This window comes from Lissotriton vulgaris, chromosome 7 (assembly GCF_964263255.1).
Source record: "Lissotriton vulgaris chromosome 7, aLisVul1.2, whole genome shotgun sequence".
Classification (NCBI taxonomy): Eukaryota; Metazoa; Chordata; class Amphibia; order Caudata; family Salamandridae; genus Lissotriton; species Lissotriton vulgaris.
In genome coordinates, this window is record NC_141695.1 from 147,975,289 (window position 1) to 147,987,826 (window position 12,538).

Consider the following 12,538-nt stretch of genomic DNA (forward strand, 5'->3'; position numbering starts at 1 on the left):
TCATCAGGAAAGAAAGTGGTGCAGCGATTCCACTATAGTTGAAAGGGATCTGCATAAACTTAGGTTAAGAGAATACAAGCAAGCTATCAATGAAGAAAAGGTCTCCTATTATTCCATGATGACGGAATCCATGAGATCTCCAAGGGAACTTTTCATCATGATTAACTCCCTTTTAACTCCCAAGACCATTGTCAACACCGAGGTCTCTCAGGACCTTTGCGATAAAATGGCAGGTTTTTCTAATGGCAAAATTGAGGGCATCTACTCCTCCTTGGAGAATTTAAACTCTGCGGAAGCTAATTCTGATCCTCCTTCAGATTTCCTGGTTGTACAGCTGAAGAATCTATTCTCCAAGAGGATACTGATTCGTTGTTAGGTGGCATTAGATCTGGCTCCGCCTTGAACCCTGTCCTCTTAAGATCCTGAAGTTAGGAAGGGAGGCCATTTTACCACCTCTGACCACCATCCTTAATACTGTCATCTCTTCTGGCCAATTTCCCACCGCATGGAAAATGGCGGTGGTAAAACCGCTCCTAAAGAAGGCCTCTCTAGACCCGACAGAATTGAAAAACTATCAACCTCTTTCCCTGTTACCTGTTCCAGCTAAAATCTTGGAAAAACATCTTAACCGCCACTTCAGTTCTTACTTGGAGAAATACCAACTGCTCGATGGCTCTCAGCATGTTTTCAGGAGTGAACACAGTAAGGAGACGGCCTTAACCGTTGTCTTTAACAACATCCAACAACAGGTTGAAGCGGGTCATACCACCCTACTGATCCTCCTGGACCTTACGGCAACCTTTGATATGGTTGTCTCCTCGCAGACTGGTTGACAGGCTCCGGGAAATAGGGATTGAGGACCAGGCAGCCATCTTCCTTCTTTTATTGGCGCTGCGAACGAAATAAACTTTAACCCGAAGAAATTCCTGTTGAATGCATCCAGGAGAGGAAAGATTAAATCCATGGTCAAAATTGTCACTCTGAAAGAAAGAATAGCTAAGACATTAGTTTACCCGGGCGGGTATAAATGGTGGGATAATCTGAGCCTCCGTGTCTTTAATAAAATCCAGATTTTCTTTTCAGTAGGCTGTGGAAAATCTACATTTTATGGCAATATTATGCAATCCCCTTTTATTGCCAGCTCACACAGCAGCAACAATTAGAAGAATTTAGAACATTCAAAACATTCTGAACATCTATGTAATCCAGCAACAGGCAGCCATCTTCCTTTTTTTATTGCTGCTGCTCACCAGATAAGTAGACCTTTTCGTCTCCTCTTATTAATGACTTATACTTTCCAATGACTAATGACTCACCCTGGGCGAAGCACTACGCTACGCTCGCATAGTTTGCGAAGTTTGCGCAACTTCGCACTACGCGAGCTGCACGTAGCACAGTGCGAACACGCGTAGTGCAGCGTAGCATAGTGCAGCCGTCATTTTTTGCTTGTTCGCCATCCTCAACGTCATGTTCGCGACCGCGAGCAAGCAAAATGACATCCCTGCGAGATTCTCAACGCGGAGGGGTCAGGTTTCTGAATTCGAGTGGTTGCGCATGCTCGCGACCGCTCGCAATGACAAACTACCAGTTCGCGTTGAGAAACCTGCCACTCGAGTAAAAATCTACTCGAGCAGCAGAAAACTACAGCTCGCAATGTACAAGATACCGTTTTCAATGATTGCACAGTGCCGAATGCTTGTCCGCACTGTGCAATTATTGAAAATGCATCTTGCACAGTGCGAACATGCTACTATGCAGCTCGCGTAGTGCTACGTGAAGTTCGAGTAGTGGGAAGTGCACTTTGCGTAGCTTCACGTAGCTTCACGTAGCGCTACTTCGCAAACTACGCCCACCCTTACTAATGACTGATACTGTTCTTAAGTGCTTAGTATCTCTATACCTTATGTTTACCACTCTTTAGGCTGTTTTAATATTTCTAGGTCTTATGTTTACTGCTCTTTAGGCTGTTTTCTTTACCACATTTCTTTTCTGTCCTCAAGCTATGCCATTTTGATCACCTTTTAGGCTTTTCACACTCAATCCCCATTCATAAACATTCCACTCTCTTTGTCCCTCCTCAAAGTCCTAGCTTGCCCCCTCTTGAAACGCTACTGAGACCTCGCTAGCATACCTTTCATGTAGGACTCGCACTTTTTTAAAAGACGCACCGGGACCTCGAGCCTCGTCTCGCGGCCCCGCGTGCACGCGCTGCTAATATGCACTGGGGCTCTGACTCACATCTCAGCCTCGTGGGCAAGCCACATTTTAATGCACTCCTACGCGACCGGCAAACTTACCAGTGCTTACTTGTTATAAATAAACAAACGGCGCTTTCAGGTTGGGAAACCCACCCCCCCCTCACCTTCCCTTCCTGGGACCAGATACTGCTTCAGACCCGGTGCGGCCGCTATTACCAACGCGACCGAACCGGGAACCTTCTTCACTCTCTGCCATTCAAGCCTCTTTTTGGTTTATTAAAGGAAAGACCCTTATGAGTGCTTTGACTGTTGTTTCAAAGCATTTCCAACCGCAAATGACGCTCTACTTCGATGAGGCTCATCTTTCAGCATTACCTGCCCCCTGCTTTCCAGATTTTATGCTAAATAGCCCCTCTTTGTCAGATTTTATATAGCTAATTTTAATTAATCTCTACTGATTTTTTGGCTATATATTAAATTATTCATTTCTTATCAGTTTATTATATAGCTAATTTTAATTAATCTCTACTGATTTATTGGCTATATTAAATTAATAATTTATTATAAGTTTATTTAACATATAAAAACCAAAACAAGGATGTCAAAACAGGAACAGGAATTAGATTCATTAGTTCAGACTAAATTAGAAGATCTGATAAATAAGGCTCTAGGTAAACTGGTGGGGTCGCTCGATGACACCATCAAAAACAAGATAGAGAACCTTTATAAAAAGTTTTCTAGCGAACCTGGTTGCTCCTCTTAGCAAGATATACCTCAGAAAAAAAGACCATCCTCAGACCAACCTTGCAAAAAATCAAAGAAGTCAAAAAGGGTATTTGAAGACATACTGGATGACGCCAGTGATAGACTCAGTGTACTTGACACTGCGGATGGGCATGACGGCCCGATTGTCCCTATTGACAGCGAATCTGATGAGGATCAATCTTACGTACCTGATGTCGACTTATCCTGCTCTTCGGAGTTTAACTCAGATGACGAAGATGTTCAAACTATCCAAAAGGGGATATCTGGAAAGGCGTCTTTGGCCTCTGGGTCCTAATTTACTGACCCATTTGGGGATGTTATGTTCGATCACCTATTGATAAAACACCCCCTCTCACCCGAATGGACCCCCTCCCAACAAAGTGCCAAATACATTACCTTTTGGCTATGAAGAGAGATGCCTAAAGAGGTTAGATCGCGCCTACGGGCTGAATACCCTCGCCCGTCTCTCCCTGATATGATTACTAAAACCCCAGAACTTGACCCCAAAGTGGTGTCCTTTATTAACAAAAGTGGTAAAGACCCCAGAAGAGGCCTGGACAGAGGCCTGAAGTCCTGTCAGGACAGACTTCTTGACATCATTGGCCCACTTACAAAGATTTTTAAAATGGCTGAATCTGCCTACATAAACAATGACATGGTTGATCCAAAAGAACTAAGAGTATGGGCACAAAGGGCCATTTGACTTCTCGGTAACGGGAACACAGCCTTGTCTAACGAGAGAAGGAAAAGTATCCTTTTAAAACTTGATCCAAAGCTCATAGAACTTGCCAATAAGGAAGGAGGAGCTTCCTCTCAAGGCCAACTTTTTGGCGACAGTTTCATTAAGGAGATGGCGAAATTTGTTGGAATTTTTAGTTCCATGCAGAAATCACAAAATGAGATTAGAAAAGTTTTCAATGATAGGGTTTTTGGAAGGGCCGGGAAAACAAGGGGTCAGTTCCCTGGCCGCGGTATGCCTTCCTCCAGACACTACTTTGCTCGAGGCAATAGATCCTTCCATTCCTACGGCTACTCTAACTTCTACCCCCAAAGACAGAGAGGAGGTCCCTTCAGATGAGGAAACAGAAATTTTAGGTAGTCAGTGTGTCCCCTCCCTCCCACCCTATCCACATACCTATGCCCCATGTATGTCCATGTTAGCATGTAATTCCCTTCCCGTGCCTGTCATAATAATGCCCCTGCATTTCCGTCTAATGTTAGCATGTCAGTTATTCGGCCTTTCTTGAATGAAACGTTAATTCTGCACTGAGGCCTATATTGCCAATGCATTTACATGGTACACGTTTAAATATCGCGAAGCACACGTTTTTGTGGCCCAGCTGAGCCAGGCCCTGAATTCAGGCTCCGAGCCTCTTCTGACTCTGAAAGCTGCAGTTTAGGTATGCATCCCTGACCTCTCCCTCACTTCCTGCTCAGCCGAGAGGTGCCCGGCCTGGCCTGCCTGCCAAGACGGTATTTTGCCTACAGTTATCTGCTCAGCCTCCGCAAAAACACATTCCAGTCTAGTGAAATAGGTAAACATATTTCCGCCTGCAGAGCATAGGGCCTAGCCTTCCTGTCTCCATGCAAGTGATTTACTGATCCCGTTGCCATAGTAGGCCCATGGCCCCACGCAATATATGCACACACTAGCATTTAATGAGGAACGGCCTCTGTTCAAGAGACCTTTACTTCAGACAATACATCCTCCAAACACAAGATATCAGATATGCCAAAGGTGCAGGTCGTTCTGACATCCCAGACTCCAGACTCCTCCACTAGTGCTAAAGTCGACCCCCAGCTCTCCCCAGTTACACGTCAATCTCACGTCATGACCAGTTGCGCGCACATGTAGGGTAAAAGTTTCTGCTGACCCTGCAGACCTCCTCTATGCATCCACCCACCTATGACACTTCTATGACTCATCAAGTGCACACCTACGTGTACGCCTCCTTACACGCCTTCTTTTACGCCCATATGTTCTTATCTCTCTCTTTTCACTTGCTCCGCCTGGAGTGTTCCGCCTACTGTATTCATTGCAATTATGAGGTTTTACTATATATAATGTGTGATGTTAATAAAACGTTAGATATCCCTTCCTGAACCTTAGTGGTGATGGAACCCGATTCTCAATGACTCCAGTCATTTGAATTAAAGCCCTTTTAACTCAGATACCACGGACTCTGCCTCTCATTTTTATGAGCTATTGTTATTGTTATTAATGCATAGAAAAATAGTCCGGGTAATTTTATTTACCACATAATTCTGGCGCCCGAATAGGGACGAGTCCCCTTCCCCATGCGCCGGCGATGTAAGTGCAGCCCCCTGACCCCTTCTACAGCCGTGACGGACCCATACTGTGCACATCCGCGGGTTTTCCTGCTAACTCCCTCAGGCCCACGGAGGAGACGGAGACTGCGACCAGGCATCCACACGAGGCGGTGAGTATTGCGGACTGTCCCGACCAGAGCCCAAGCCGAGAGAGCAAGGTCCGAGGTATCCGAAGGCCCACCCGTTCCGAGGCGCATGTGTAGCAGCAAGAAGCCGTAGCAGTCCAGTCCAGTATCGAGTTTCCGAGGCCTTCAGTTTTGCTTCCCGGTGAGTACCGTTGTTGGGAACGCATATAGACGGGTTCATTTATTTGAGCCCGGTCAAGACGGGTCTGGGTACACAGATCCGGTAAAGACGTGTCCATTTAGGTGGATGCGGTATTACGTGTCTCTTTATGAGACCGGTATGACTGTACTGTTCTAGCAGTGCATCGAGATTTTTAGAATTGTGTTATTCTATGTACCAGGTAGTATCTGTAATGTTTTAATGTCGGGGTATGAATGATTGTTTGCAGTCTATTATTGTGCTTATTGTGTTTTCGTTCAAGCTAGTTCAAACATGCCGCTGTTTTCGAAATTACGTCAGATAGGAACCAGGAAAGGGATACTCGAAGAGGCAGTTCCAGTCCCGCCTAGGGACACTCCCGGACATTTTATGTATCATAAACATGGCTTAGATGCCATACTGTACTTAGATTTATGGGTAGATTACACGAAGGATCTGGAAGAAAAATATAGATGGCCTGTCTCAGGGACATGGGATGCTGATTGCATCATTAGAGTAGAGGAAGCACTGTGGAAAAAGAAAGCCAGACAATCCCAGAAAGATGCCATAGAATTGTGGTGTAAAGAAGCGCATAGAAGAACAGAGAAAGAAATTAAGAAAGCAGAGAGAAGTAGAGAAGCATCAGAAAAGGCCCAAGAAAAAGAACTACTAGTAGAAGGTGAACGGTTTAAAGCAGAACAATTGGACAGACAAAGAAATGCCCTTATTAAAGGCATGTATCCCCTCCTCACCGAGGGCCTACCTAAAGTGACCCCAGAAGTATCCAGTAATTTGCCGCCACTACTGATCCCGACTGAACTCCGTAGTCATAAACAGACCGCAGCGGACATTTTTCTTTCCTCCTATTTAGATGACGCTGCTCCAGAGTATGTGAATGTAAATGTACCTCCTACTAATCCTCCTCCCAACCCTATCAATAATACCAATCCCCCCACTGTTCCTCCTGCCACGGACCCCCCTACCAATCCTTTTCGCACAGCACCCGTAGTACAAGATCAACCCGCATTACCAGCGACAGCGCTGCCAGTAAAAGCCGATTCAAGCCTAGGCGATTCCAGTTTAGGAGCAGCGGGAGGGGGTCCCTCCACCCCGCCTCTATTAAAACGATCATCACTACGAGATTTAGCACTACAGCACACGCCAAAAGCAGCTACATACCAATCCCTTAGACAGTTCCTTACTGATTGTATATATGATCCAGTACCGGGGGAGGGTCCAATGCTCATATACTCAATACGTTTAAGACGCGTTGCAGATTATTTGCTTATTTTACCAGGCTTGAAAGAACATTTAGACAAAATATACCACTTCATTAGAACGGGGGAGGGACGAGAAAGTATTCACGAGGCCATGGCACATAAAAAAGTGGAGCTTCAACGTATGCTCTTACAGTTTTTGATTAATTGTTTGATCAGGGAACAAGACCAACCAAATAAAGAAGTAACTAAAGTCATGACAAACTGGAGTGACAACATAGCTGCTGGTAAACATGATAAACAGAGTTGTGTAGACGCAATGTACAGAAAAATTCGTAAAGAAATTCTTGAGATACACAAGAAAGAACAGGCCGAGAAAGAAGCTGAGAAAGAGGATAACCAAGTCTCAGAGGACGATGATTCAGTAATTGAGGACACGAGTAAAATACATTACGTAGGTAGGGCAAGACCTTTTGATAGACCCATACGCCTAGAATACAAGAAACGTTCTCTGTCTCCCATACCAGAACAATATTCCCTTGAACACATATTCCAAGCCACTGACCAGGCATTGAAAAAACGAGTAGGGAGTAACGAACTTAGTACTATGCATGAACAGGAACTAGCCCGGTCAGCAGTTCAATGGGCTGGCAATTCTAACATATATAAGGATGACATAGTAGCGCAAACATTTTTGAGTCTTCCTCCGGAAGAACAGCGTTTAGCTGGTATTTACATGACTCAACATCTCATCACACTGTACGAGAGTCAGCATTCTGATCCAGGTCCCCTGTATAAATTATTGGACGATTTACTCCTAGCAAGATGGAGAGGTCTAGGTACCGAATTAATTAACGTCATTCTAGATCAACGACATAAATACATGACATTCCTGACCCCACACTTGATTTCTGTTCCACACCGAGAAAGAAAGACCTTTTACATAGACAGACAGAATCCCCTACGAGAGGTTCATCCCGTTAGAACTACGGGGGTGAGCTTCAACGAGTATACGTTTACCCACTTGACGAAAATGGAATTATTCGAAATGAAAAAATTACTGCCCTGCCATGATAAAGACCCAGCAGGGTTCCACCGAGAATTAAAAGACATGCTCCGCATGGGGGAGTATACATATGTTGATACGATTAAAATGTTGAAAGTCCTGTTACCAGCAGGCATTTACGAAAAACTGAAAGAAAAAGAATGGGAGGTGGGAGAGAAAAAGATTAACTGGGCAGAATTAGAAGACGAGGATAATACACAAACTCCTGGTACTGGTCTTGGGGATAAAGCTAAAGAATTACCCGAGCTATTGATACAGGTTTTGCCGAGATTATTGACTACCAAAAAGGAAGATTGGGATGCTATTTCAGCCTGCAAACAGAAACAAGATGAAGACACTAGTGATTTCTATTCTAGATTTGAAAAATGTTTTATTATTAATAGCGGCCTGAAGACAAGTAGTGAATCGTACCCACATCTGTTTGTGACCAAATTAGTAGAGAATTCCTTACCCCAGATTAAAAATAGAGTACTGAAGGTTGAAAGTACCTGGCAAGCGAATAGCCCTTGCCAAATGTTACAGTACCACCAGAACCGAATTAGAGAAGAACAGGAACACGAAAAGAGACGCATGAAAGACACGAAAATGAAAGTATTAGTTCCCCAATCAGTTCCAGCCGCCGATGGCCAGAGAAAGGGCGCGGCACCTGTCAAAGGGAACTGCAACTATTGCAAACAGCCAGGTCACTATATAAATGAATGTGCTGTCCTGAAACACAATATAGCTACAGGCAAGATGAAAGAAAGACCGCGTTCTCCTAGACAGGAACACATCCCGCAGAACACGCAACCTCCACAGAATGCACAACAGGCAGTAGCTGTACCCCAACCCATAGCTGCCACACAACATGTCACACAACAAATGTACCAGTATGCACAGTCAGATTACCCAGATTATCAACAGTATTCATAAAACGGCCTAGAGAGGGAGGTTGGCTTGCCCCTTATCGAGGTTCCTGTAGATCAAGAGGGTCCCTATGTGCATAGTCATGTATTAGGGAAAGACAGAAAATTTCTGATTGACACAGGGGCGAGCAGAACTACCATCAGTCACGACGAGGTTCCAGGGGCACCCCTCTCAGGCTCACAGAATATTTCCCTGGGATTTTCAGGAAAGCCTATTGTTAACGAAGTGTCAAAGCCAGTTTCCCTAGAAGTTGGTCCATTGTCCCGCACTACAGACTTGTTGCTTACGAAATCATGTCCAGAGAACTTGCTTGGTATAAAAACGTTGAAAGAACTAGGAGCAGTGATTTGTTGTTCTCCGGAAGGAGTGAGATTGTTTTTACGTGATTTTAAAGGTCATTATGTGTTGAGAGATTTTGAACCCAGACTTCAGAATGTACCACAGCATTTATGGGCACAAGGTCCGACTGATGTAGGTTACATGCACATTACACCATATCGTGTCACACTCAAGCAAGGAGTTGTACTGCCACGAATCCGACAATACAAGTTACCACCTGAGGCTGTAGTAGCCTTACTGAAAATTGTTGACGAACTCATTGTACAAGGAGTGGTTGTAGAAACTGACTCCAATGTATGTAATTCTCCTATCATTCCGATTCTTAAACAAACTGACCCAAATGCACCACCGGTTTACAGATTAGTGATTGACCTCCGAGAACTGAACAAGTGTATAATACCCCAGTACCCAGTGGTCCCAGACATTTCTTCCCTATTGACTGCAATTGATTCCGAAGCAGCGTTCTTTACTGTGATAGATCTCAAGAACGCCTTCTTTAGTGTCCCAATCCATCCACAAAGCCAGTACCTTTTCGGATTCTGTTTAAATGGCCGAAGCTTCAAATTTGCAAGGGCTCCTCAAGGGTTCACAGAAAGTCCTAGTATTTACAGTCAAGCACTAAAACGACAACTAGACAGTATTCACATGCCTACTGACACTGCACTGCTCCAATACGTTGATGATCTATTGATCACAGCGCGGACAGAACGAGACTGCGAACGTGCATCACTGACAGTCTTATACTTCCTGGCAGAGAAGGGGCACAAAGTGTCCCCTTCAAAGCTACAATTCTGTGTCCAGCAAGTTGAGTACCTTGGTCACTTGCTGTCCAAGAGGGGTAGACAGTTGACACCTGACCGCATTCAGTTAATTGCACATCTTCCACAGCCAAAGACACAAAAGGAAGTACGGGCTTTCATTGGCCTCACTTCTTACTGCAGACAATGGATTCCTCAGTATGCATATATAGCCAAACCACTCATACAGTTGACAACACAGGAGGCAGCGACTTCGACAGTCCTCCCTTGGACTCAGGAACATACACTTGCTTTTGATGAACTGAAGAAAGCTCTATGTCAAGCACCAGTATTAGCGACCCCATGTTACAGCAAACCTTTTACACTTTTTGTCACTGAACGCGATGGCACAGCATTATCTGTTCTCACACAGGATCAAGCAGGAAAACACAAGCCTTGTGCTTACTTTTCTAGTACATTGGATCCAGTGGCCCAGGCTCTGCCTGTGTGCCTCAAATCAGTTGCAGCAACAGCTCTAGCAATCAGACAAAGCGACTCCATAGTGTTAGGACACCCCCTGACAGTACAGGTTCCACACTCAGTGGAAGTTCTCTTAAACAGGACACAGACACAACACTTGACCATAGCAAGATTGACAGGATATGAATTGACACTGTTCCAGCCACACATAGAGATCAGACGTTGCAATACTTTAAACCCTGCTACACTTTTACCCTCGAACATGACAGACCCTGCACCACATGACTGTGTGGAAGTCATTAACACAGTGACGAAACCAAGACAGGACTTGACAGACATTGCATTGCCCAATCCAGACCTGACACTTTATGTGGATGGTTCATGTATGAGAACAAGTACAGGAGAGTTAGTGGCCGCATATGCACTGACCACCGATACTGAAGTCATAGAAACACAACGTATTGACACCTTGTCTGCCCAAGCAGCAGAGCTCATTGCTCTGACCCAAGCCTGCATACGAGCCAAGAACCTGAAAGTAAACATATACACAGATTCACAGTATGCATTCGGAGTCGTTCACGACTTCGGTGTCCTCTGGCAAGAGAGAGGTTTTCTGACCTCCCATGGAGCCAAAATACAGCATGGTCCCCTCATTCAAGCTCTGTTAGATGCAATACACTTGCCTACAGAAATAGCCATCATGAAGTGCAAAGCACATACTAAAGTCACTGACACTATTTCCCAGGGTAACGACCTGGCTGATCGAACAGCCAAATTTACAGCACAGACTCGAACAGACATTCCCACAGACACGGTAAAGACCGAAGTACTATCTCTGACGAATTGCATGACAGTCAGGGATCCCTAACAAGATGTACTCGACATACAGACACATGCCACTTCAGACGAAATCAAGAAATGGACTGAACAAGGAGGGGTCCAGACAGATCAGGGATGGATGACGAAAGGCAAAGCCACATGGTTTCTCCCCGACTCCATCGTTCAAGCTATCATTAATACGGCACATAGTCCAGCACACTTAGGAGAAAAAGCCATGTTAGACAGCATACAGAACATCTGGTTCAACAAGCATTTACGTGCAGCAGCGAAACAGAAAGTGCGTACCTGCATGATCTGTTGTCAGTTCAATCCAGGCAAAGGCATTCCCGTGGAACAAGGTGGATTTCATCCTCCTGACCACCCTTTTGAAGTCCTCCTGATGGATTATATTCAGATGGACAGATGTCGAGGATTCAAGTATGTCCTCGTAGTTGTATGTGCCCTATCTAGATGGACAGAAGCGTACCCAGTCCCAGATTACACTGCTGTAACCACTGCTAAGCAGTTGGTCCGTGAATTTTTCCCGCGATACGGCTTGCCCCGTGTCGTGTACTCAGATAATGGACAGCCATTCTCTTCTGAATTAATGAAACGAAACGAAACGATTAATGAAACAAGTATCTCTCCTGTTAGGGTACCAGTGGAAGTTCCATTGCGTACGACATCCAGAGGCAGCAGGCCTCGTCGAGAGACACAATCAGACTCTAAAAACACGACTAGCGAAGGTCTGTAAAGAAAAAGGTGTGGATTGGATGGTAGCCTTGCCGGTTGCCCTCTTTTACATGCGTATGGTAGCTCATTCCAGAACCGGACTATCCCCGTACGAGGTGGTTTTTGGTAGACCTCCGAATATGTGGGGTACGCCTATGCCACGCAGAATCACCGATGTTGACAGTAATATGCTGACAGATTACCTGGCTTCCTTGATGTCTGCACTACTTTCTTGTCGTTCACAGGTTGCCGCTGCCTTCCCCGACAACACCCAGGTGAAAAGCCACGAAATCGTTCCAGGAGATTTGGTTTGCATTCGTAACTTCGACCGCTCAAGCCCTCTGGAGCCCCGTTGGCGTGAGCCGAAGTTAGTGTTGTTAACCACGAGGACCGCCGTCAAGGTCGAGGGCCGTAAGGGCTGGATCCATGCCCACCACATCAAACGATTCCATGGACTTGGCTCGGTAAAGGATTCTAAGGACTGTTTGGCAAAAGTTTCAGAGAACTGTTCCGATATTGACACTAAACTCCCTTTGCTAGAAAAAACTCCGCAACAGGAGTACAGGTCTAAGTTACGGTCTAGTAAGTCAGACAGCGTTTAATTGTTTAAGTCCCCCTCAGGTGAAGCGGTTAGACAGGTTCCTGACATGTATAAGATCGTAGACCCAAATAGTCAGAGAGATA